Source organism: Heptranchias perlo, chromosome 41, assembly GCF_035084215.1.
Source record: "Heptranchias perlo isolate sHepPer1 chromosome 41, sHepPer1.hap1, whole genome shotgun sequence".
Taxonomy (NCBI): Eukaryota; Metazoa; Chordata; class Chondrichthyes; order Hexanchiformes; family Hexanchidae; genus Heptranchias; species Heptranchias perlo.
This window is the reverse complement of record NC_090365.1, coordinates 4,266,416-4,293,454: the sequence shown is the minus strand read 5'-3', so window position 1 is coordinate 4,293,454 and position 27,039 is coordinate 4,266,416. Positions and strand designations below refer to the sequence as shown.

General features: G+C 41.4%; 1 protein-coding gene across 4 annotated transcripts in view; it reads left to right on the top strand.

Annotated features, from left to right (window-relative positions):
- The window catches only part of sipa1l3 (signal-induced proliferation-associated 1 like 3), a 192,572-nt gene that overhangs the window by 61,156 nt on the left and 104,377 nt on the right, over positions 1–27,039 (top strand). For all 4 annotated transcript variants that reach the window (XM_067974935.1, XM_067974937.1, XM_067974936.1 and 1 more), the window contains exon 2: positions 460–574. The gene's annotated coding sequence lies outside the window, so the exon portion shown is untranslated. The remainder of the gene's footprint in view (positions 1–459; positions 575–27,039) is intronic.

Below are 27,039 nucleotides of genomic sequence, written 5' to 3'. Positions count from 1 at the left end.
AATTTTTTATCTGTTTTTACTTTAATATAATTTTAGCTAAAATTATATTATTCAGAACAAGTACTGTAAATCAGGAATCTAAATTGGCATTTTAGGTTTCATTTTCACAGATTTTGTGTCTGGCCTTTTGCTTCAATTAAAACCAATTGCATAGGTCAAAGATGAGAAATCAAAACCATACATTTCATCAAACTTATTAATGGAAAAAATTGCCAGGGAAAATGACTATAGTTACAGTGATTTGTTTTGCTGTAGCATTTCAAATAAATTTCATATACACAAGACAAAAAAGCAAGATATGTTACTATTACATTTTAAGGTATATCCCAAGTGTGGCTCACATTTTTAAAAAAAAACTTCAGACTGGTTGTAAATAATAATGCTGTACTTCTAAATGTCCTTGGTTATCTGCGTTTCCGTAATTTTGGATTTTTTTTTTTCACCCCTGCTCTTCCTTAGGTTCTGTGACTTTCTTGAAATTACACAAAAGACCAAAACTTCAAGAGCCCAGGATGGTGAATATAAAATGGCACATCACGTATTAAGTAGTTGATGACCTGTGAGATTCAATCAGGTATGTAAATGAAATGCAAGGTGAATTAGTTCTTGTCAAGCAGAAATGTCAAAATCTACGAGGTTGCAAATTGTGAGCTTGAGGTTTGCACAGCTGCACATTTATATTCTATAAGGTATTTGTTTACTTGCTTAAAGTGAAGCTCTTGGGGAATTCTAAAAACTAAATGTTGGGATTTTGCTACATTAAAAATGATAGCCCTGAATTAATTTAATATTAATTGGCATTAATTTAGCAATGTATGGTTGCGGTTAAATTGTTACTTTTTTATATTGCTACATTTCGCAGACACACAAAAATGACTCTCCATGGCGAAACTACCTCACCAGTGCTTTGGTTTGACACTGCATGGAATATAACATCAGTCAATGTCATACCTAATGCTTAGGGATTCTGTTAAACACATTATAAACAGAAGCTGAGCTTATTTAAATGTTTTTGAGAAAATGAGGACTGGGGGAGATCATTTGTGACTGTGTATTAGCATGTATGTTCAGAGCTCTCTCCTGGTCACAATTGTCTGATTCGTAGCCACTTGGTATAAACAAGGTACTGTCAGCTGTGAATTGATATAGCTACTGATTTTAGAGGCTAATAGATAACTGGCATGGGGAATGGGAAAAAATTTATTGATGCAGCATAGGATGCTGTTATGAAGTAGGTTGTTGGGCCAGAATAGAGGGAGCTTTACTCAGCATTTAACTATGCTAAACCTGACCTGGGATTACTTGATGTTGACACCAGATGTCTGAATTATTAAAATGTTGCATTCCACAGAGATAATATATTTTACATTGAGCACCAAATTCATTTTAAAATAATTTTAGTTTCATCCTTGTGCTTTATGATGTTATAATTTCTTGATTCAGTGATAACCTCATTCCATGTTTCCAGCCACATCTCATTCTATATCAATTAACAATGTATTTTACCCAGCAGGTCAGGCAGCATCTGTGGAGAGAATCGCTGAGTTAACATTTTGAGTGTGGACCCTTTGTCAAAAACGAAGGGTCTGCAACCCAAAATGTTCACTCGTCTGTTGCTAACGCCCCCGGCATCTGTTTCCTCCACAGATGCTGCCTGACCTGCTGAGTGTTGCCAGTATTTTCTGGTTTTGTTTGACGTCCAGCATCCGCAGTTTTTTATTCTTTGTATACAATGCTACTCTGATTTTAACTCTGAGCGCGTTCAGAGCAGGCGGGAAATCCCTGCGGAGAGTTCACTGAGAGGCCCCGGCTGAGTTAATTCCTGGACCTCATTTTAAAAAGTGCTGAACTGCCTCCTGCCCAAAGCTGATGGGAATGACGTCACTGCTGGTGAGTAGGGGCGGGAATTGGGGTGGGAGCCGGCACCGCCGGGGACCAAGGGAATGGTCACCGGCATAAGGTTAGTGCCGGGGGCGTTAGCAACTGAGAGGGAAAGGGAAGGGCTTGTGCTGGGGAGGCCCAGAGATTCCTTGTGGGGCACAGAGGACCACTCCTGCTCATCCTAGCCCAGAAGAAATGTTTTAAAAATGACTTACCTTGGCCTCTTCCAGCCACTCTGCTGCGCCGGGCGGCTTTGGTGATCTGCGGGCCTCCAGATTTCTGGAGTTAAAATCGCGTCGCGTGCCAATGACATCATTGGTGCCGCGACTTCAGTGTGTTCAGTAGGACCATGCCTGCCGGGGCGGGCAGCCCCTCCTGTGCTTAAATTCTGATTGGTAAAAGTGGCAGGAGGTGGGTCCAAGGTGCGACCCCAACAACTCCCCACCCCCGTTCGTGTGAGGTGGGCTGGGTTAAAATCAGGGGTTTGTGTTTTACTGGTAGCCAATATTACCCTCAAAGGTAATTGTAGTATGATTGGATAGTTTCACATTTTAAAATGAAGCTTCCAGATAGACCCTGGCGCCAGGTTGACTGAAAGTTGTTGCAGGTGTTGAAAGTCTAATAACAGACACCTGTTTGATAATTGCAGATACCATATTTAGAAAAAGTTATCCAAAAAATTGCCAACAATAACATTTTAGTAACATTTAATCAGGTTTAACCAGAGTGTTTGTTTTTTTTTCAAATTTGCTGGTCTGTTTCTCAGCAAATACCAAAATAGTATCATGCACATACGGTGAACCTGTCCTGAGGCAGTGTGATCAGTACTCATTTTAGCAGTCTGACTTTTAAATGTTAATGCAAAGGGGCTGGAATATAAAGGGGTGGATGTTATGTTACTGCAGTACAGAGCTCTGGTTAGACCCCATCTGGAGTACTGCGTTCAGTTCTGGGCACCAAACCTCACAAAGGATATGTTGGCCTTGAAAGGAGTGCAGCGCAGATTCACCAGAATGATACCCGGACTAAATGGTTAAATTATGAGGACAGGGTGCATAGACAAGCCTTGTATTCCCTTTGTATATAGAAGATTAAGAGGTGATCTAGTTGAGGTGTTTAAGATGATTAAAGGATTTGTTTAGGTTATACAGAGAAAAACTATTTCCTCTGGTGGGGGGGAGTCCAGAACAAGGGGGCATAACTTCAAAATTAGAGCTAGATTGTTCAGGGGTGATGTCAGGAAGCATTTCTTCACACTGACGTGGAAATCTGGAACTCTCTTTCCCAAAAAGCTGTTGAGGCTGGGGGTCAATTGAAAATTTCAAAACTGAGATGGATAGATTTTTGTTAGGCAAGGGTATTATGGGTTGCGGAATCAAGGCGGGTAAATGCAGATCAGCCATGATCTAGTTGAATGGTGGAACAGGCTCGAGGAGCTGAATGGCCTCCTCCTGTTCTTATGTTCCGAATGCAGCTGCTTCCACACACATCTGGTAGGCATATTTATGTTTATAAAGGTTACACGTTGTCCATCCCAAATAACCGAATTAGGATTTCCGCTGGGTCCATGAGCATAAATGCCAAATTTATTTAATAGCTAATTTTTACTAATTCTCTATGTTGTGGTCATTTTGTATTTCTTACTGAAAAGTTGTATCTGTAGTATGTCAGTCAGCCTGTTTGTAATATTGTAGTGAGCCCAGCGTTCCCTCCCTCTCGCCCACCACACTGACCCTGGCAGTTAATTAGAACTTTTGTGAGCAGCTGTCTATTTCGGTGGAGAACAAATTTGCAAGTATTGCTAATGATGGTAGATAAATTCCTTCTGTAAACTACACAGAGCACATTTCTTCTCAAAAACCCCTTGCAGTCTGTTAACCCCATTATAACCGGCCCAGTGCTTCCTTGCTGTGAAGTGATTTGAGTTAGAATAAGGGAAGAACCAATTGATTTTTTTTTTGTCAATTCGGAAGCATGTCTGCTATAGAAACAATAGAGTTAATGACTCATATAGCTGCTATAAGTTGATTCCATTACATTCGCTTTGCAGATTGCTAACTTTTGCATGCGCAAGATGTGTCACTTTGCCTGTTGTTCAGCCTTTTCTTATCAATTCCATAAGGAGACACTGGGTTGCCCCAGTGTCTTCAAACAAAAAGCCTAACAAAAGTGCCCCCTTTTTAGAGGGGCACAACTAATAGAAAACTAAACCGTAAACAAAGGAAACACCAAATTTAACAATATTGCCACCCATGTCCAATATGCCCACCGGTCGAGGAAGGCCTCAAGCGTACCGGGCAGACACGCGTGCTCCTTCTCCAGGGCCACCCGGCCGTGGAAGAGAGGCAGGCAGGCAGAGCGACTTCTCCCACGTGCCGCGGCAGTTAGAATCTGCTCTGAATTTACTTATCACAAGTAAGCTTGCACCTTGTGCTGCGTTGCTTGCTGGTGAAACGCATTTAGAAGAATGGTTTTCCCCAGAGATTCTTTAGGGCCCCAGTCTTTCTGAATCTAAAAGTACTTTCCTCCTCTTCATTGCAAGTTCTTTTTTTAACACCTCTTACAGAGCTGTATATGTTTTAATGCTCATGTCTGATTTTCATGTTTAATTACGATTTTATAAGTCCTCATGTGGGCCAAAAAATGACACCTGTAAGATGTTAATTGAAGATATTTTAAGAGCCTCTAGGGGTCTTGTGTACAATGCAGTGAGACAGTTACTGGAAGCGTGAGGTAATTAGGGATCTATACTTGTGATGCCTTGGTAAGGTTTTGGTACAGAGCATTGGAAATTAATGGCTGACTGTGAAGCAGGAATAAGGCACAGGTGAACAAGAGCATGCAATTTGTTCACTTAGCATTGTGAAAATGGCCAAATAGCAGAACTGGACTCTGCTCGTTTAGAACCATTTTGAAGTCTCAACATTGAGTTTAAGATGGTACAGTTCAAATGTTAGTGATGGCCCTGCCAAACATACCAATGTGGAACACTATTCCTGAAAAGTTATCACAAAAGTGCAGCTTTTGATCACAAACCAAATAATATGCTAACAAGAATTAGTTTCAACCAGTCTTACATCTGTGAGTATTAATATTCACCCTGTGTTTATTATTGAAGAGTTGGCTAGGTCCTCTATAGTCTCACATAGTAGTTGACTTCTGTAGGTGACCACTCCAGGCTTGTATTGTATATTATGTTAATTGTGTCCCCATACCACATACATGATTTTGCGCACACAAAAGGGCTATTTCAACACAATTGCAATGGGATATTTTAAATAATCTTAAGGGGTAGGAAAGTTTATGATTTAATTGAATGGCAGAACTGGCTCGAGGGGCTGAATGGCCTACTCGTGTTCCTATGTTCTAGGGATTGTACTTCTTGTTTAAAGTACATCCCCCTTTTATAGGAGAAAATAAAAGTCTTACTAGGAATTTTGTTGATGTTGATTTCATTGCTGCCGTGGAAACCCGTGTATGGCCTCCATCCTTGTTAGGCCAATCCAGTGACTTCTGTTGCGGGGATCATCATAGCACATTCCAGAGCCTCTCCGCTGCAAACAGCAGATGTGGGGTAAATTCAATTTTTAAAAAAATTGGCAGTAAGAATATTACTCTCCCTTGACTTTACAACCCCTTTAACTATATGGGTTGAAGAGAAAGATCCATCAGCCAAGTCCATGTGGGTTCCCTGTGCCTCTGGGTGGCAAATCACAGAATAATAAGTGTGCACCGTTTTTCAATAACGAATAACATCTGTGATTTCTGTGATGACATGAAAATTCTCTGGTGCCGGCTGTATAATATTTGACGTGTAACTATTCAATTTTTAATATCTATATCCCAAAAATCCCACATGCTGTGCATTGCATGAGATTTCTGCTTCAGTCCATCGCCCCTGTCTTTGTTCTGCATTCCATTTGGTTGTGATTTTGATGCTTGTGAGATGTTGTGAAGGTATTGATTTGTTCAGCCACTGGGGCAGTGAATGCATGGCGCGGTCTTTCAGTACTTGATATGCCCAAAGGGATATTATTGCAGGACATAGAGTGATGGTGCTTGATAGCTGCAAGGTCCCCATTGTGCTGATGCTTGATGAACCTGTTGAGAGAAGGGAACCACATTCGCCCTCTTAAAGTGTCAGGTTCTGATATTAGTAAGGCTGATATACCACTCAGTGACTTAGATTTTTTTCCCTGCGCTGCCCCACCAATTTCATATTCTCTTCCTTTTTCCCCCCCACCCTGGCACAAAAACTAAACTCCACAGTCCAGAGTTCAATACCATTACCACTAGTATCATCTTCCCAGTGACACCAGCTAGATTGATTCCAAAAGTTGCAACAGTAAATGGGGACCAATGCTCTCGAGGGCATTGGCCAGTGCCCATGTTACATGGGTTACTTGAATACAAGTGCATTAATTATTTATACGATTTTTCTTTTTATTTTGGTGAGGTGGGGGAAGAGAAAGAACATGTATATAGCTTTTGTATGACTGCATTGCTTCCTTCCTCTACACACTTTTTTCCCCCCCCCTCCACCTTTTGTGCACCAGGTAATGCAAGCAAACTACTCTTGGACCTCTGTAAAGGCAACCCTGAATCACTTGCTGGGGGGACATGCATAAAAGCAGCACGAGTTAACTTGATTACTGATTTTTTTTTTTCCCTTTATAGTAGTAGAAAGTCCACCTCCCCTTCCACTTGTCTCTTCCATTATTCCCATGTGAAGTGCTTCCTTTCCCTATTTATCATCTCAATTTTTGTGTCTCCTCAATTGAGAAAATGTATCAAGATGTGAGCCTGCATCCTGCTGCTCTGTGGGGTGTGTACACCTTTTTTTTAAATATGTAAGATAGAGAATTGAGAATATAAACAGTTTCAGAATTCATTTCAAATTAGATGTGTGAGCACCCCCACCAACTCAGCCCTTTTAATGGTCTTTTTCCTGAATTGAACAGGATAGATATTTGCTCCCTGATTAATGTTAAAAGAGTAACAGTTTTCCTTAAAGTCGCAGTAATAAATGTGCATTTTTTTTTTAGTTGTCTTCGGCGTTGTATTGTTTTCAACTGGGTAAATTGGCAATTGGTATCTCATTCAAAAATAAAAAGCAGGGAGAGCTGAAAACCCCCGGTAATGGATTAATTGGCCTGATAATGGGGTGTGCAGCAGCAATCATTCTTTTCTTTTGTTCGCAGACCCAGTAGAAGTGCTGCTCTGCTTGTTTTTGACAACGTTTAATTATCTTTGTGGCATATTTGGAAATGCTGGGCTCGAATCTGCTGTCAAGTGTTGTGATTTTACATGTCTCTCCATAACATTTGGGAAAATGTTTAATGTAACTGGAGTCCAGTTATAACAGTGCTCGCTGCCGTTAGAGCTGTTGAGGAATAGAAGTAGGGATCCCTAACGTGGCTGAAAGATGTGCGACAGCTTCCACACCTTGAAAAGAACCACTGTAAATTTGTGTCGTCAGTCCTGTACATCAGGTAAACGCAACTACTTATTTTAATTGGAATTCTATTTTTAAAATTGTCTCCCTTAAGGAGAAAATTGGACATTTGTGGTGAAAATAGCTTCGGAAGAAGTGGTTCTCAGCACCATGGGTACCATTGATCGACCAGGAAGCTATATCATTGTCTTGCTTTATATGTAATTTCTCTCCCTCCCCAAGTTGTGATGATCATTAACCAGTGAGACAAATTGAAAGGAAATGTGGATAAGATAATGTAGCTGAGTTTTGTTTTCATGGATTAAAAATTACATTACATACCAAATGTCAGGATGAATGGAATTTTAACATTGCTTTTAAAGTTCTGACCTGCTTAAGGGTCACAGGAAAATCTCTTTATAGTGTGTGTTTATATACAATAATCAAACCCACTTTAGGGGTTGTGACAATCTCCTATTCAGAACAATAGTGAAGCCAGTTATACATTTGCATCTATGCCTAACTACCTGAGCTAGTGCTCTGCGTGAGATTGCCGATTTGGTGCTGAATCCTAGACCGTTCTCTTCTGTGAACTCGTAACTCCGAGCAGCTGGGTTCAGACTGCACTAAACTCAAAAATGTCTTTTATTCCACCAGTTTGAGTTAGATTTGACCCAGTTCCAAGACAAGAGCGGATATTGTGCAGACCAAATGTGCTTTATCAGTTTATTTTAATTTTTCCGCTTCCGTCGGAGAATTTTTTTTTAATATCTTGGTTTTATATCTCTCCAGCTTCTGACGGATTGTCCTCTGCCCCCAACCTTATGGTGATTCAGTTTTACAATGCAGCATGTAATGGGAACATTTTTGGTTTTTTCAAGATTATGACAGTAGACTAGGAGAGCAATACAATTATGATTCTCTTAATCTTGTGTGATATGGTGCTTTATTTTAAAAAAAACCCCGAAGTTCTTATATTTTACATCGCATTATATGCTTTAATAGAAGTGCAGAACTGGTTGCCCAATGTACATATCATCAGAGTTTATAATTAACGCTCTGCTAGACAGAGACTAACAATGTAGTAGCAGATCAGTGATGTCTGTTTGATCAATTAATGCTCTTTGCACTGTTCTTCAAACTATTGCAGTTCAAATAGCCTTGGGTAAATAGTGTAAGGCATTTTCTTCTTTCCCCTTCCTCCTCCAGATAAATGCGCAGTATTTATAGTAACCGGTTTCATGATATGTATGTGTGCACCTTGAATCCACAGTTGCCTTATCTCTGCACTTTTGTGGATGAAATGACAATACAACAGGGTTCCTTGGTGCTGATTGCAGGTTTTTGGAGAGTTGAGCTCTGAATTGCTGGAACGTTTGTCTGTAAAACATACATTAAAAAAAAATGTAAATCCATAGAAGCATGGAATGCTGATGGCCAGTGATTACTTCAGAATTGTGCAAGAAAACTTACTGGTTTACATATGTTTTACCATAAACTGTTGTTGCATTTTGCTGTGCAGGAATATGGTGCTATGTTTCACTGTACCAATGTTGTAGAGCAGTTCAAGAGACCGCCTCCCTTGGTCAGATTGGTCAGAGAAGAGACTGAGGCCCCCTTTTCTCCTGAGGAGAAAGTGAAAATTGGATAGCACGTTGACTTGTCCCTATCTCCCATTGGCCAGTTCCAGAGGGATGGAAGCCTGCTTACATGTTGCGTTTTGGCCTCCTGGAGTGAGAATGTCACAAGACAAGCTAAAGAAATGGATTTGATGTGGAAGTGTAACAGTAAATTTGGAGGTGTGTGCATGCAAGATAATCACTGCTGCTGCTTAGTGATTCATTGGGTACAGTAATGTAGTGATTATGTTACTGGACTAGTAATTTAGAGGCCTGCACTAATCATAGAAGGGTACAGCACGGAAGGAGGCCATTCGGCCCAATAAATCCAGAGAATGTGAGTTCAAATCCAACCATGGCAGTTTGAAAATTTGAGTTCAGTTTTCTCTTTAAAATCTGGAAATAAAAAGCAGGTATCTGTTAGAGTGATCATGAAGCTGTCGGATTGTTCGTAAAAACCCAACTAGTTCACCAATGCCCTTTAGGGAAAGAAACCTGTCGTCCTTATCTGGTCTGGCCTATATGTGTCCCACACCAACGTGTTGACTCTTCATTTCCCTCTGATGTGGCCCAGCAAGCCATTCCGTTGTAACAAAATGCTGCTTCTTGGCGACTAGGGATGGGCAATAATTCTGGCCTTGCCATGATGCCCACATCCTGAGAATGAATCAAAAAAAACTACCAGTCTTCGGTCCAGTTGAGGTGCAGGGAGAAAACAATTGGGGTCTTGTCCTGGAGATTCCACTTAAAATGTAATATTTAGAGTTGTGATTAACATTTTTATTTTGCACTCTCTTTTTGACAAAGCTAAATATTTTTGCTTCAAACAGTGAATGCTCATAAAATTTAGAGCATTTGAGCCTAATGAAGCAGAATTTAGGTACTACAACAGCTTGCATTTATATAGTGCTTTTAACATAGTAAAATGTCCCAAAGCGCTTCACAGGAGCGATTATCAAACAAAATTTGACCCCGAGCCACATGAGATATTCAGTTGTTAAGAGGAACACCCCAGAGGCTGGGACCGTTACATCACTTTTCCCCTTCCTGTGAAGCGGTCTTTGGCTTCGGTGTCAGCCATGGCTCAGTGGGTAGCCTCTTGAGTTAGAAGGTCGTGGGTTCAAGTCCCACTCCAGAGACTTGACATAATCCAGTCTGACAATCCAGTGTAGTACTGAGGGAGAACTGCACTGTCGGAGGTGTCGTCTTTTGGATGAGACGTTAAACCAAGTCTGCCGTCTCAGGTGGATGTAAAAGATCCCACTGCTCTATTTTGAAGAAAAGCATGGGAGTTCAGGCCAATATTTATCCCTCGACCAAAATCACTATTTTAAAAAAAAACTTGATCTGATCATTTATCTCACTCCTGTTTGTGGGAGCTTGCTATGTTAGCTGGGACGTTTCCTACTTTACAACAGTGACTACACTTCAAAAAGTACTTCATTGGCTGTAAAGTGCTTCGGGATGTACTGAGGTTGTGAAAGGTGCTACATAAATGCAACTGTTTGTCTTTTTTGTTTCCTTTTTTTCCTTCCTTGTTTCCTTTTTCCTTCCTGCTCTAGGGTGTAAATCTATATCTTCCTCGCTCTGTGGTACTGTTTTTTTTTAAAAAGTGAATGAATAGCTGCAGGAATCAGAAGTGAGGGAATGGACCTCCATCATTTTATTCCCCACCCCCCTATTATGTTCTTTTGATTTTGTTGACCTGCAGCCTGCTCTTTATTCCCACTAATTTTACAATGCCAAGGTGTTGTAGCATTTCCAAAGAAAAGCTTGCAGCATCCCTAAGTGCATATAAATGCTTAGATGCATTCAGGCACCTCGGATTCAAGATATCTACTTGTATTGACTGACTTGGCAGTGACCTTGTCAGCAGTTCTGTAGGCATGTTAAAAGATGGGTTGATTTCAGACTGAGATATGGGAACCTCACCATCGTGGAACTCAGGCTTGAAATTTGAACTGTTTTGAGTCTGTGTCAGTCAATGAAGCTTTGAAGCTTTATCCCTGTTCCCACTTAAGTAACTGTTTACAGAACAACATAAAGGTTTGGCATTTAAATATTTACTGTTTTTTAAAAAAAATCTCCAATATAAAGGGTCTTATTTTGTATTCCAAGAATTGATTACTTCATTAAGGGAACTGGCTTGGAAGTGTTATTGAGGCTGAGTTATCATACACAGCAGAAATGACCCAATCACTGAAGCACCCAAGACTAATGATTATATCTCAAGATGTTAACTCCCTCATAATGTCTCGCTGAGTGACTTCTGCACACTGGTTGCCTGATATCTTTGCTTTTTAAGGTAGAAATATAGGGGTGGGAGAGGTGAAGAGGCGAAATGAAAGGATGTTCGAGTGAATCCTAATTAGCTGTGTGGGTGCGATGACATCCCATTGTGCTGGCTGTGTGTTTGGGGTAGGAGGTGATTCTTCACGTAGGTAGTTCTTGATCTCAGCCACAGAATTGCAAAGACTCCAAGTGAAGGGCTGGATCTTCTCCCACGGGAAGGGAGGTTGGCAGAATCAGAAGGGCAATTCTCCGAGGAGTTATTCCGCACCTGTCATGCTGTTAAACAGTGCCCGAGAATCGGCAACCTGCCTGGGGGTTTGTACACTGTGCAAGCAGAACCAGAAGAGAAGCAGCAAAAGAAAATTCCAAGACATTTAAAACCATTCTTTGTGTTTCAGTTAATCCAATGCTTCAGTTGTGTTTGACCCTTTCTCCACAGTCTATCCGTCCCATGCACTGATCAGAAGGGCTCGAGATCTGCTTCCAGTCGTTGGTGGTCTGCAGATGTCCTACTAATGGGACTGGTAAATATTGTGGATTCACCTCGTTTATTTTACAGGGATGAATTAAGAGGTCACTAGCAATACTGTAACAACTGCGCTTGCATGAGATTATGCATATGTAACTTCTTAGGAAAGATTCACGAACAGAAACCTAACTTCGGCGGGGGAGGGAGAAGGTCTGTACATGGTAACAGTCCAAAAACTGTATTGTTGGTCGCTGGCCTGAGAAGTGTGTACAAATGATCTGAGAACTCTGCTTGCTTGCGGCCAGAAAAATGACAGCCAATGTCTGATGACAGGGCAGTAATGTAAATGCCATATAAAAGATGTGTGAGAGCTATATGGAACAACTGGCACTTACAACTTCATTACCATGCCCACCCCTTAGTGGGGCAGCAGCTGGCCTCTGCTTGACGCCTCCGTGCCCCCCCCCCCCCCCAAGTAGTGCAGCTGGCATCTGGAACTCACCAATTTGAGAGATGACAGAGGCAGATTGTGGCACTGGTGTTAGAACTCTAATGTGCCCCATCACCCTGTTCCTGTTTTATTTTTAAAAGATGCATAGAAGATGTAATTCCCTTCTCAAGGCTGTATTGTGCAAAGTCCATAGTTTTGAGAATAATTAACTAATAAGCGTTTGAAAGAGGTAATTGATTGATACTAAATCTTTGTGCTGGTACAAAGGAGGGGAAGGAGTCCATCCGCTGCATGATCACAGTCTTCCTTTTAAATTGAGGTTAGCCAGTATTACTATGTAGTCGTTGGTTTACTGGAGCATTCTAGTGTGAGCTGCTTTCAGTGTGTAATAAATGGGCCAATATATTCTCTTTGCTGTTTTGCTCCAGAACACAAGTGAGCTGTTGTTTCCGTGCAGTTCATGCACTTTAGGAGCAAAGCTCCTCCCAGCAGATTGCTGTGCCATTCAAAAAATTACACAACAACTTCTGCGTTTGCGAAGAAAATTCATCAAGTTCCCATTTTTCTACAATGAACCGAGAAATTTCTTTTTCCTGTGACGTCCATTGATCAGTGATACAGCTCTTTTGATGGAATTCTTGGATCTGGCTGTGGGCCCCACAGTTCTCCTTATAGATAATGGTAGAAAATGAGGCTGTAAGTAAGCCCAGTGTTCTCAGATGACAGAAATTTAAAAGCTATTTTGCTATTTTCTTTTTTGTTGCATGTAGTACTTTCCACACATACACCCCCGTGATATGGAACCTGTCCCTAATTGCAGTCACTGCCCACAGATAATAAATTTTAAATTATGCTATTTTGACTTCTTTATTTTGCTTCACTGTTTTCAGCATTGTATAAATTTGGTACGGATAAATGCATGCTTATGTGATGTACACCAGGGGATCTCCCACAGAAAGTGAAGACTAAGCGAATTTCCCTCCAAGGGCATTAGTGATGCTGCAGGTAGAGGTATGGGGATCTGGAGCTCGTGAAGTTTCATCTAGTGGTAGAAATGTGCAGTAGCAGGTGTGACTGTGTGATATGTAGCCTTATAACAGGAAAATCCTATTGAGATGCCACCTGGAGGCTTGATAGAATGGTAGTACCCAAATAAGGCACATAGCAAATTTAATATAGAGAACCAGAATCTGTATAGGGGATGTTATGGCAATAATGCAGCTTTGAATAAGGTCTGCATGGAGGTTTTGCATTGCTTGCTGTTTCTGTGAAGGCTTGATTCGTTTTTGGTGATTGTAGGTTCTTTGGTTAAGTTATGAGTCCGGAGCACGATTGTGTCCCTGAGCCTTCAGGAAGGAGGACATTATGATGAATTTGCAGTAGGAAAGTAGGACCTGTTGGGCAACCAGTCTGTGTATCAGAGCATGGGGGAGCAACTAGTATGTCAGTGGAAGAGGACTAGGGTAAATACTATAGGGGTTATCATGAGGTTCGCCATAGTGAGGTTTGCTATTGCCCCTACTTGGGTGTTTAGAGTAAGTTTAAAAATGAGCAATTTCACAGAAAATAGACTGTAACCTTTTTATTTAAAAAGATGAATTCAGATTTAAAATTTATTAAATATTACAACAGATGATATGGTTTGTGTTGCGATTATAGTGTGGAACAAGAGGTTTGAAAACAAATGGGAAGGGAATATATTACAGACTAGTCTATCATAGATTAGAAAACTGGAATTTTTCTTCAAAAAAAAACGTACTTGTGTGTTTTGGCCAAGCTGGATTGCTAATGCATCAAGAAGAGAGCGCACAATGCCTTGGGGGCTGCTGACACACAGGAAGAGAATACAGTATCTGTCTGCCGATTTTAATGAAATCTAATCTCATTATTTGACGTACTGCATTTTGCTATCAAGTATGATTCACTTGCAACTCTTTTCTCCTGAGTTATGAGACATCTGCTTTTCAATGATGAAAGTAAGGGTCATTTCAAAGTAAAACATGCTGGATCCTTCTGTTCTGTGGAGAACATTTGCTGTCAGGAAAGTAAGTCTGTGATTTATTTTAATAGTGAATCTTTTATATAAAAAAATTACCAGAATTTTCTTGAATATTTTTGAAATTGTTACTAATTTAGAAACCGAAATCAAGGGTATGGTTCAGTGGTCTCATTCTTTGTCGTCTGTCAAAGCTAAAGCCCCTGCCACTACATGTAGGATATAATGAATGTCTGACAGTGACTTTGTACGGCACAATTCAGTTAAGTGGTTTCGATGATGTTACAGCCCGAGAGTGCAAAGCTCAACTGGTTTATAGCCACCCCTGGGATTGAATTGTGCCTTAAACTCACTGCCAGCTATTGGTTATTCTTCATAGTGTGAAGTTTAAGCAAAGTATTAAAAGTAAATTTATGTATAAACTTTGTTTGCAGCATTACATGTTGATAGGGTTTAATAATACTGTAGCTGAAGGTGTCTTATGGGAGTTTTTTGGGTGGGGAGGGGGATTTTCTAATGGAATACTGGAAAACTACAAAAAGTTAATATTGGAACATTACCAAGATTCTCCAAAGGGAGAGAATTCTCACTAGCTGACTACTGGGAGGTATCAGCTACACATTACATACAAAGCTCAAGATGCCTCTACACAGCCTACGCAATATATGATGTGGAGATGCCGGTGATGGACTGGGGTGGACAAATGTAAGGAATCTTACAACACCAGGTTATAGTCCAACAATTTTATTTTAAAATCACAAGCTTTCGGAGATTATCCCCTTCGTCAGGTGAGTGAATGAATAAGAGGTTCTCAAATCGCATATCTTATATTAGGCTGGGACACCATCACACCAATCAAAAGGTGTCATTGGTGTTCAGACAGGTTAGCCATGGAAAACAGTAGGCCCCAGTATGCTGAATACACATTGTGTCAAATTACACAGACAGAGAGAAAGAGACCCAAAAGGCAGAGAGAGAGAGAGAATATTAAAAACAGATAACTTTTTTTTCCCCTTGCTGGTGGGGTTACGTGTAGCGTGACATGAACCCAAGATCCCGGTTGAGGCCGTCCTCATGGGTGCGGAACTTGGCTATCAATTTCTGCTCGACGATTTTGCGTTGTCGTGTGTCTCGAAGGCCGCCTTGGAGAACGCTTACCCGAAGATCGGTGGCTGAATGTCCTTGACTGCTGAAGTGTTCCCTGACTGGGAGGGAACCCTCCTGTCTGGCGATTGTTGCACGGTGTCCGTTCATCCGTTGTCGCAGTGTCTGCATGGTCTCGCCAATGTACCATGCTCCGGGGCATCCTTTCCTGCAACGTATGAGGTAGACAACGTTGGCCGAGTCACAGGAGTATGAACCATGTACCTGGTGGGTGGTGTCCTCTCGTGTGATGGTGGTATCCGTGTCGATGATCTGGCATGTCTTGCAGAGGTTGCCGTGGCAGGGTTGTGTGGTGTCGTGGACACTGTTGTCCTGAAAGCTGGGTAATTTGCTGCGAGCGATGGTCTGTTTGAGGTTGGGTGGCTGTTTGAAGGCGAGTAGTGGAGGCGTGGGGATGGCCTTAGCGAGGTGTTCGTCGTCATCGATGACATGTTGAAGGCTGCGGAGAACATGGCGTAGTTTCTCCGCTCCAGGGAAGTACTGGACGACGAAGGGTACTCTGTTGGTTGCGTCCCGTGTTTGTCTTCTGAGGAGGTCTATGCGATTCTTCGCTGTGGCCCGTCGGAACTGTCGATCGACGAGTCGAGCGTCATATCCCGTTCTTACGAGGGCGTCTTTCAGCGTCTGTAGGTGTCCATCGCGTTCCTCCTCGTCTGAGCAGATCCTGTCTATTCATAGGGCCTGTCCATAGGGGATTGCCTCTTTGACGTGGTTGGGGTGGAAGCTGGAAAAGTGGAGCATCGTGAGGTTGTCCGTGGGCTTGCGGTAGAGTGAGGTGCTGAGGTGCCCGTCTTTGATGGAGATTTGTGTGTCCAGGAAAGAAACCGATTCTGAGGAGTAGTCCATGGTGAGTTTGATGGTGGGATGGAACTTGTTGATGTTATGGCCCTACGAATATTAGGAGGAGTGACCAAAAACTTGGTCAAAGAGGTGGGTTTTGCGGAGAGTCTTAAAGTAGGAGACGGAGGTGGAGAGGTTGAGGGAGGGAATTCCGGAGTGTAGGGCCGAGGTGGCTGAAAACACAGCCACCAACGTTGGGGCAAATGGGGAACAGGATGTATAAGAGGCCAGAGTCGGAGGAACGCAGAGTTAAGGACTGGAGGAGGTTACAGAGATAGGGAGGTGCGAGGCCATGAAGGGATTTGATGGCAATTTTAAATTGAAGCCGTTAGGGTTCTGGAAGCTGATGTAGGTCATGGGTCATGGGTGATGGGTGAGTAGGACGTGGTCCCGCATAGGATACAGGCAGCAGAGTTTTGGATACCTGAAGTTTATAGATAGTGGGCTGGCTAGGAGAGAGTTGGAATAGTAGAGTCTGGAGGTGACAAATGCATGAGAGGTTTTTTGAGGAGGGGATGATGGCAGTGGCTTTAAAAGGGAGGAACACGGTACCTGAAGAGAAGGAACCATTTCTAATATCAGATAGCATGGGGCCAAGAAGACAAATTGGGTGATCTGCAATTTAGTGGGATTGGGGTCAAGGGAGCACGAGCTGGATCTCATGGACGATGAGCTCAGAGAGGGCATGAGGGGAGATAGGAGAGGAAGTGGGGAAAGACAAGAGTTCAGGGCGAGGTTTGGGGAGCCTGAGGGGAGGTTTGGCTTGGTGGATCAGGGGAATTGGGGGAAGTAGCAGAGGCAGCTGAACAGATGGTCTTTGTCTTAGTGACAAAGAAGTCCACAAACTCCTTGCACTTGTTGCAGGTGAGGATGAATGGGGCAGGAGAGTGGGCTTTAAGGAGATGGTTTATTTCTCTCTCATTCTTTTGTTTTTCCTTCCTTGCTTCCTTTTCAAATATTGCTGACTGAGAATTGGGGCAGGTTTACATGGGGAAATGTATGTGGTACAGGACGGACAGTGCCTGCCTGCAGAGGACAGTGAGCGATTGTGCTCAAACATTTCCCTCACATCATTCTACCCAGAATGAATGGGAGGAACAGAAGGGCTTGGATTCCTCACCTGGAGTCATGTTTTATTTCCATTCTTTGGTATTGCCCTTCATCGCCTTCATGAATACCTTTTATAAGCTGATTGTCAGAGAACACAGACAATAGATTCAATAAAACGCAGTGCATTCCTCTTGGCTCCAATGGTTGGTGCTTCACTGCAAGCTAAGAAGTTGTACATTTGAATCCTGTGGCTCTTTGTTGCTCTTATTGGTCTTTCTTTTGATAATGGGAAGGGGGAGTGACGAAAGACACTTGCCCTATTTGAATTGTGCTTCCTGTACCCTGCTCATAGAGATTGTGGTCAACCTGCCAGGCTGACATGATGGGCGAATGGCCCCCTTCTATGCTATAAATTTCTATGGCAATGTCACTCTTCTTTTCTCTTCCCCCACACCCCCTTTCCATTTTTGCTAACTTTATCTGCTAATTTCTTACACTGTTTCTCTCTTCTGAAGGTGCTTACATTTTGCTGGGCTATAATTCCCTGGGCACCCTAAGGTACCTCGTCGTTGTGGCCTTTATTGAACCTTGATCACGAGTGTCAGCGGGCTATTTAACTGCAGGGATATCACAATTGAATCCAGTTCTGTCCACAAATGTATATTTCCAACAGGGGTTGCTGCTTATAGATTAAGTACAGGTCCTACCTGATTTTTTTCCCTCCCCCCTCCCCCCCCACCCCCCTTCCAAAAAATTTAATGTCTGGGTGATGAGCCAACTCTATTGCTTCATCAGCCAGGATGAGCTTGATTGAAAGAGTGCATGGCACTGATCAATTTGTAAGGGATTAAAATGGTGTGGGGAAGGGGTTAGTTTATTGTCACCCATCTCTGCACTCACTCCCATTGATGATGGGAGCACAAGAGAGCAATACAAATTCTCAAGTAAAATGATATTAACAGGTGCAGAAAAATGCTGATAAAATGTACCAGATGATCTAAATAACTAAACAAGACCAGTTCCTGTTCTAGGGAATGCTTCACTTTTTGTTTCTTTTTACCTTAAAATACTTCACAGGTTATTTTATAAAAACATTTCTAACCTTTGCCAGGTTAAGAGCTGCCTTTGATCCCCAAACTATGCCTCTGTTAATCTGTGACTGATTCGCAGTGCTTAATCTAAGATTTTTTTTCTTTACTTGTGTATACCTGCTTCTCACAGTCACCATATTGCTAGCACTGCTGGTCCTGCAGCTGATATGCAGCCTTGGCATGCACTGTGTATGAAAACATTCAGTGTATTCCACAGTTTATTCAATTCCACCGTGCAGAATGCAACTGGGTATTTTGCCAGAACTCATCTGTTTGGGTGAAGGATGAGATGATGATTGCCAATGATGATCAGTAATTTGTATTGTTCTATTGCCGGCTGTCATTTGTATGCATTTTTCAAAGGGCACCTTGGCTTTTACTGTTAAACATTTGCTGCACTTTCTGAAAAGGAAAGTAAATTTACTACAAGGTTAAGAGAAAGTGGAGGGCTTTGGATTGTTGGGCTAATGGTCATTCATTCTGGATGAGGATATACGACTAAAGGGATTAGATGAAACGTAATCATCAGCGTAAAAGAGCAGGCAAAATTGTTTCTTTGGTGCTTTGCCAATTGCCTCAATTGCTTGGGATGAAGGTGACTTTTCATTAAGATTATATGCTCTTTAGCTCCACTCTGCCCTGCCTCTTCCCCATGGGAATTCTGATTTAGCTGGCTTGCACTCACGAAAACAGACATCCTAATTTTTAGATAAGGTGATGAATATTTGGATATTTACAGGTGTTTCTACCCACTATAGTTGCACACTTTTAAGCCTTAAAACTACTGAACCTGGTCAGTTTATGGACAGACATTTTACATGGAATTTCTCCTGCTGCGACCTGACGACAAGAGTGGGCGCTGGACTCTTCATTCTGATCACTGGAGTATAACTTCATGGTGTCACTTTGTCCTTTACACCATGTTTGCCAGTAACATATTGCTGGAACAAAGGTGGTACTGTAGTACTGGGCATGAGATGCCATATCCCTTCAGGAGTCTTTATTACCCAAGTTCCAGCGCCTCCATTATGCTCAATCTGCCTGTTCTATAATGTTAACATTCAAACTATGCAAAAATGTTAAATATTCAGGTAGGTAAACTGGAAAATTAAAATCTAATCATGGAATGAATTTCACCTTTTAGTACTGAACACTGAACATTCAACATGCTGAATTTGCCGTGTAAAAAAGCACAAGCATTGTTGTTAAAGAATGGCCCTGTTGTTCAGCTAACATACAGCTAATCACGTCGCTCTCGAAATCAGCTGGATTAGTAGGCCTGACTGATGGTCGTTACCTGTCACTGTCCTGTCCATGTGCTACTTGTGCAAGTTGGGTAAGTGAGTGAGATTGCAGGTGGGTGCCAGCATGCAACTATCTGCTCATCTCATCTGCTTTCAAAATGCTAGGTAGCAGAAAACTACTGTATTAGAAATGATTTTTTGAACTGCATTGTCAGTTTTACATTACATATTGAAGTCTCTATCTTATCACTGTTTATGAAGATTCACTGTCTGCACATGTTCACCCAAAACTCATGAACTTTTCAGTAATACATTTAATTTGTATTTTATACCAATGGAGGAAACAGTGGAATTGGAGGCAAGCAAATAGTGAAATAATGAAAGGAGCTTAGCCACATGTTTGGTGCTATTAGCACTGAGGAGAATACTACAGCACTATTGCACTGAGGATCATGCTATGGCACATTACCACAACAGATTTACGCTTGATGGTTTATGCTGCCCTGTCTTCCATTAATATGCTGCAATGTTGATTATTGCCTCAAAACCACCAGTCAACGAATGTGTTTGCAGTCAAAACCATAATCAAACCTCCAGTTAACCAAATTAATACAGAAACATTGGTGTAAGAATTGCAGTGAAAAGTATTGTAGTAATGCCTGTTGATAAAGCCCTATTTAAAAATCCAATACCACGTGCTCTGCTCAACTGAGCTACACCAAAGTCATTTCTTTAGTTTACAAATGTTGAGATAGGCAGTTTCTCTGTTTCATTTGCAGATATGAAACCTGTTTGAATACTTATTGAACTACCCAGCAGTTTGTGAAGATCTGGTTCCTTTAGGTTTTTTGATAATACTGCACATTCAGTAAGAAAAGATTTGCTGACTGTGGGGTTACATTAATGGTATAGAAATCTTCTTTACCCAAAGAGTGGTAAGATTGTGAAACTGCTACCACAAGGAGTAGTTGAAGCGAATAGCATAGATGCATTTAAGGGGAAGCTGGATAAATGCATGAGGGAGAAAGGAATAGAGGGATATGCTGATGGGGTTAGATGAAGAGGTGAGAGGAGGCGCGTGTGGAGCATAAACACCGGCATAAACCAGTTGGGCCGAATGGCCTGTTTCAGTGCTGTAGATTCTATGTAATATGTAAAAGTTACGAAAAGATTCAGTGGAATATGTTCCTTTTTTATTCCAATTTACCTAATTGCTAAAAGGTTTTTATTGTGCCATTATGGTGAAACAGCAAGAACCCGGTTACATTTCAGGTTTTCTAATTTGGAAGCTGCCAAATCTTGTTTTGGTGTTCTTTGGTGTCCATTGTCAGAGGTCCCATCTTTCAGATGAAACAATAAATGGAGGCGTTGTCTGCCTATTGAAGTGAACGCACAAGATCCCTAGATGCTGTTTGAAGAAGAGCAGGGAGTTCTCTGGTGTCCTGGCCAACATTCTTTCCTCATCTAGCACTACCAAAAACAGGTGAACTGATCCTTCTTTTCTGTTTGTGGGACCTTGTGTTAAAATTGGCTGCTGCATTTACCTACATAACGACAGTAACTGCACTTCAAAAGCAATTAATTGGCTGTCAAGTGCTTTGGGACATCCTAGGAATGTGATGATACTATATTCTTCTCTTTCCTTTGTGTGGACTGTCATGGGTAAGTCAAATCGAAACTTTAGATCAATCTTGTAACATTTATCTTTAAAAGCAGCTCCTCTTTTGACTGTTGAGGAGCAGTTAGTTATACTGCTGGTGACTGTGTAACACTGGAATCGGACTCTGACCTGACATCAGTTGGAAGCAGTGTTCGAGCATTTAGAATACAGTCTGCTGGAGGAGGTCATCTCAAACCACTTCAGCTTGACACAATATAACTGTAGTGTGGTGTCAAGCCTAGTTTATAAAGTGCTCATAGTGCTGTTGGATCTCTTGGGCACTGTATAAACTGAATCAGTGCTCATTTTAAACGTTTTTGAGAGTTGGTGCTCCTGTCTGTGCTCTCAACGCAGCTAAAATTTATTACAAGCTGGGAAGGGAATTGTATCCCTGTTTGTTGGCTTACATATGCAGATCACTTTCCTGGCTACTAGAATTGGATTTGCAGTCCGGCAGTATAATACAGTGCTGCTGGTTGTGAATTGATGCGGTTAAACTCCAGTCTTAAAGTACTGATGTGAGAGTCACAATCCTGAGAGATAGTTGGTGTTTGAAAGTGCTTGGCAGAAATATTAGCCATGATATGAACAGTTGTGCAGCAAGTGATGTTTGTCTACTGCTGTTGAAACTGGCTCATGGCTCTGGGGCAATTCCTGTAGTAGTTGATTTTAGTTTTGATCTATCTGGGGAAGTCTGTTCCTCAACTGATCAAAAGTTTCCAAGTTAATAATTGAGTTTGCAGTCTCTTGAAAGGACTGCTTCTTTCCTCCCTGTGGGGAAGCACCTTATCTTTGCTCAACCCACTCCCCTTGATGGCCTAGCTAAGATTGCGAGCTTGAGAACCCCCATCGTATCTGTCTCTGGTACAGTAAGCTCGTTACACTAATGCACTCCACCACTGGGGTGCTTCCAAAGAATAACCTTACTTTATGCTTGATTGATAATAATGGGATCATTGATTCATTGTTGAGCTTTTAAGTCACCATCATGGAGCTTCCTCGATCACGTGCTCTTCAGATTATTATAATTGGTGCATTGGGAATGTGGTTATTAACTCAAAGTAAGAAAAATATCATGAATTAGTGAAAAATGGCTCTATTTTAAAACTCTCTGTTTTAATCAAGTTTTCCTTCCTCCTGTGCTAAAGGTTGGCAGAAGTCTTCCGATATGTTGCCCAAATAGTTATTTTTTGCGTGTGAACTTGGACAACAAGTGTCGGCAGGCTATTTGACTGCAGACAGCAGAACAGCCATGCCCAATTCTGTACTCACTAGATACTCGTGCATGTTCAGGGTGGAGAACTCTGCCTGATGTTCCAACCCACCCCCCCCACCCCACCCAAAAGCCCAGGGATTCTGTGATCAATGGGAAAAGCCCCAACTGTGATCAGCTAATTCACACAAAAACTTCTATTTTTCTATTTTAAAGTCTGTGAAGTTTTTCGGAATGAGTTTGTGTCAAGTCACTGCATTGTACAGTGATTGGTAATAAAGAATTGTCTAGTGGAAGTCTGATCCAAATGAAATGGTGGCACCTAATGCAAATAATCTTGGTATTTATCTTCAGGGGGAATATTTATTTAAAAACAAGTTGAGCTAAAAAAAAAAATTTCCTGGGTTCTTGGTATGTAGAGCATCTCTTGAAATGGATTAGTCATTTAAACTAGTTATGTTGTATCCTGGAATTGATTTTTTTTTTGGTCCAATTCTTTCTCCAGTATTCAGAGAGTTAATTGTTGAGAGAATGTGGTACATTAATGTTCCTAATCAATTGAAGCAAAAGCTTGTGATCTTTGAGGCAGAGAGCTTGTAATCTGCACTTCACACGATTGAAGTTTTTTTTCCACAAACTTGTCTTTGATCACACTTACAATGAAGAGCAAGATGCATTATTTCCAGTAAGTAACGTGGCTTGAGGTTTGCTCGCTGGTGTTGGTGGTTGTCTGGCTGTTTATGTGCAAATCTTCTGAGTTATTGGGGCTGCAAGGTTTAGACCAGGAGCACAATATCCCTTCAATGAACCATGACTGGCGCCAGTCACTGGGAAAAATGCGTGTCCCTCTGGGTTGGCTGTGAACAGTTATTTCCTATACAGCTCCATTATATTAAATACTGAATATGCCTCTGATCCTGGCTGATGTGTATATGCATAGTGAGGACTAATGAGGATTAGAGATACTAACAGTGTGGATAGCTTCAGCTGGGCTATGACCTTGGTCTTTGGCATTTTGAAACAGTGGATTATTTTGGTTAGCAGATTTTTATACAATAACCCTTCTAAGGACTATTATTTTGCGATCTGAAATAAAAGCCCCGAGTGATAATCAATGCCCATGAGTGATTACACGACACTAATGCAATTGAGGCGTTCTGATGTGCTAAACCATGAAGATAAAGTGCAATGCATAAAAACAAAAACTGACTGTTTGTTTGACTTGGATTTAAGTGAAACATTTGAGGTTTTTATGCTTTATCCACTTGAACTTTAAAAATCACCCAGCAGCACATCTGTAGATTTTTTTTTCTTTCAAACTTGAGTTGCACCTGGAGAAAGCATTTTGAGAGCTTGGTAACACTAAAGTGAAGCCCTGGTGATGGTATTAGAGACGATGAATTAAAAATAACGTTGAAGTTTATTGGCTTCAGTGCAATTTTCATTTTGTGTCTTGCATATTGATACCAGTACGGGTACACAAGTCTAGTGACTACTGGAAACTGAAAATAAATCGAAAATAGGCATCAAGTTGATCAGAACTGAAACAGAAGAGGTGCTTTTATATTTGGTGCAGAAGCAGTTTGGGTTATGGGAGAGTAACATTTGTCCGTCAACTGCCCTTGTTTACATTGCTAATACTGGCTCCTTTATCCTGACGCGGAATCATAGACTTACAGTCTCATCTATCTGTGATTCTGTTGCTGAGGTAAGGGAGTCAGTTTTAGCAGAGGGTCAGGATGTTACGTTGCTTTCTCACGACCCATAGTACGGAAACTCCAAATATAAATAGGTTAATATGTAGAGGATGGCCCTTCATAAGAACCGATCAGCCCTGCTAAAAATTGCACCTAAAACATTATTCAATCTTTCTTTCAGCAGCAGTGCATTTCCAGCATTTTCTGGTTTTATTTGGGAATAAAGCTCATGCTATCCAGGGAGGACGTTTAAACCCCAAAATTAGATTGCGGTCTTCAAATCTCCCCTTGGTATCAGTGTTTTTTTTAATAAAGTGTATACAATTTCAATTTTATGCAAAATCCAGTTTTGGATAGCCAAAACAGTGGAATATAAGTCAGAGGAGGTAATGATCACACCTTGAATCTCCATCCAGTTCTGGTCACCAAGAAACAATATAGACATTCAAGTGCTGGAGACAAGCCGCAAGGCTGATTCTTCAGTGAGTTCTCTATTCTTGATGTGTGATGATTGCGCTGCAGTTTGAATGATTGTGATATCAATACAGCAGGTTTATCGAGGAATAATTTGCAGTGGATTACTGTGAAATTCTCCAGGCGGTACATATTACAAGGCAGTAATTTAATCAAAGTATTTAATGACCCAAATCATGAAATTGAAGCTGTGAGTTGTTTCTGAACATGATCAGATTTGGGATCTGAAGCTTGATTGTATCATGCGAGCACACCTAATGTTACTAAGTTAAATTTAACCACAGGTAATGTGTGTGTGCATCAGGTGATGCCACAAAACTGAGAGTAAAGGGTTATTCTCCCTGAATCCTAATCTTTTTATATCATAATATAATTTCTCTGGGGCACTGTCAAGATAAATGACCCAGTGAAACCCTCCTTGGGAGGTGGTTTCCCTGGGTGCCTCTGTCAGCAAAATGCTGGTGCCAGCAAAACTAAATGGCTCTATTTGGGGGCACTTTGCATTGGTTCTGACCACAGACACCTGCGCCTTTTGAACTACTGCGTTTCATGCCTGCTCAGTTCCCCTGTTGTAGAACTTGTCCCACAGTGTAAACGGTGCAAATTCAGCACTAATGAAATTGAATCAATTAGTATAAAAGGGACACCAGATTCAGTTTCACTATTTTCCAAAAAAAATTCTGTATATACTGTTTCACCTGTGCACTGTTGGCACCTGCTAGATTATGCAACTTCATGTCCTTGATGTGTGATGATGTTCACACAACGATATTAATGATTTGTGGCATTATTACAGGTTTATGGACAAAAATAATCTCCAGTTAATTGCTGTGAAATTCTATATTCAGTATTCCTTGTACAGAGATACTGGATAGGTCTGCATGAATTACAAGAGCCTAGTTCAAGAGTTCAGAATGATGTGAGTGGTTTATATTCAGTATTGCATTCATTTCTTGTAAAGTACAGTTTAATGTTTTTGTCGGGTGTGCATTTCTCTTGGCTTTGATGGAGCATTTAATAGGAGTTTTATTTACAGTAGTGAGAATACTTCTGATGGGCGCCAACTGAAATAAGACTACTACCTTAATTCAGCATTCCCACACACCACTGGAATTGAGCCAGGCCTGGATCATGTTCTAGGGGCACTACTTGGTGGTGGCAAGTGACTGATCCTTATAGTACCCAAACTCCCATTTGGTATGAACGGGCTATATGTATGTGTCACAGTAGCAGTTCACTTTTTCCCAGCAATGAATGCTGTTCTTCGCTTTGTACTTAGCCTATTGTCATGAGTTGTAGTTGTTTTCTAACAACTTCCTTCATATTCATTTCTTTTTATAGGGTTGCAAATATTTTTTTTAAAATTCTGCGTAGAGTTTGTTAGCAATTTTTTCTTGTTTATGCTAATCGATGCCCATTGCTTGAGCAGCCTGAGGTACTTTCAAACTCCAGTACAGGACAGGTGGTTGTGCTTCTGGACGTGATGGTTGTTCAATACATGAACAAAGTAGGGTTGGCGCCACTCTCAGACAAGCAGTACGCACCCAGACCTCACCCTCTTGTCAGGATTCCTACTGCTTGTTCGTTGACGTCTGAGCCGTGGGGATTATGTATGCAGTTCCTATTTTTCACCTGATCTAGATACTTTAGCAGGAACTGAACGAGTAAAGGTACTTCTGGTAATCCAATACCTTCCTCTCGAACTATAGTTCCTGGGACATCCAGGCTTTAACTAGTGCCTGGCTAATGTCACAGGCGAGACTTGCTTATCAGCTCTAGTCAGATCCTCCATCGAAAGCCAGCCAACTTTGAGCTGACTGTTGGCTGGTGACGGGGGATACTTTCTGGACCAAGATCTATCATTATCTGCAGTGGAAATCCTCCTTGCCTTGCATAAGCCATCCATCAACGGAGTCTATAACAAATGAATGGAAGAAGTTGTTCGATGGGGTTAACCGTGTCACCTGCCTTCTGTCCTCATACTTCTAGCTGAAACCTAGCTCCATCTATGTTTACGTTGTGACAATTTTGATCTTCCTCTTGCTTCAGGTTTGTTAAAAAGCAACTGCTTGTATCTTGTTTCATGAAGGCATTCTGGAAATTAAACCCCAGTGGTCCCCCTCTTGTTCCAAATTTGGATTTTAATCTAGTTTCCATACAAGTTGATATGTCTATCCTACTTTAGAACTTGGCATCTGCAAACTTATCACCGAAGATTGCACTGTTGGTTTCTCTGTGCTCTGGTTCCAGCTTACTGAGTTGGAGAGATCCAGGCAGTGTTCAGCAATCTGTCCTGCATGATCTGCCACTCTGATCAAGCAGTTCTTGAGACACATCCAAAAGTAGTTGCTACTCAGCTATGGGGATGCTGGAGCCTAATGCGTGGATTGAACGAAACTACTTTGTCAAACAAAACAGTTTTCCACCCATGATCCTAAGTCAACCTGCCTCAAAGCAGTGACTT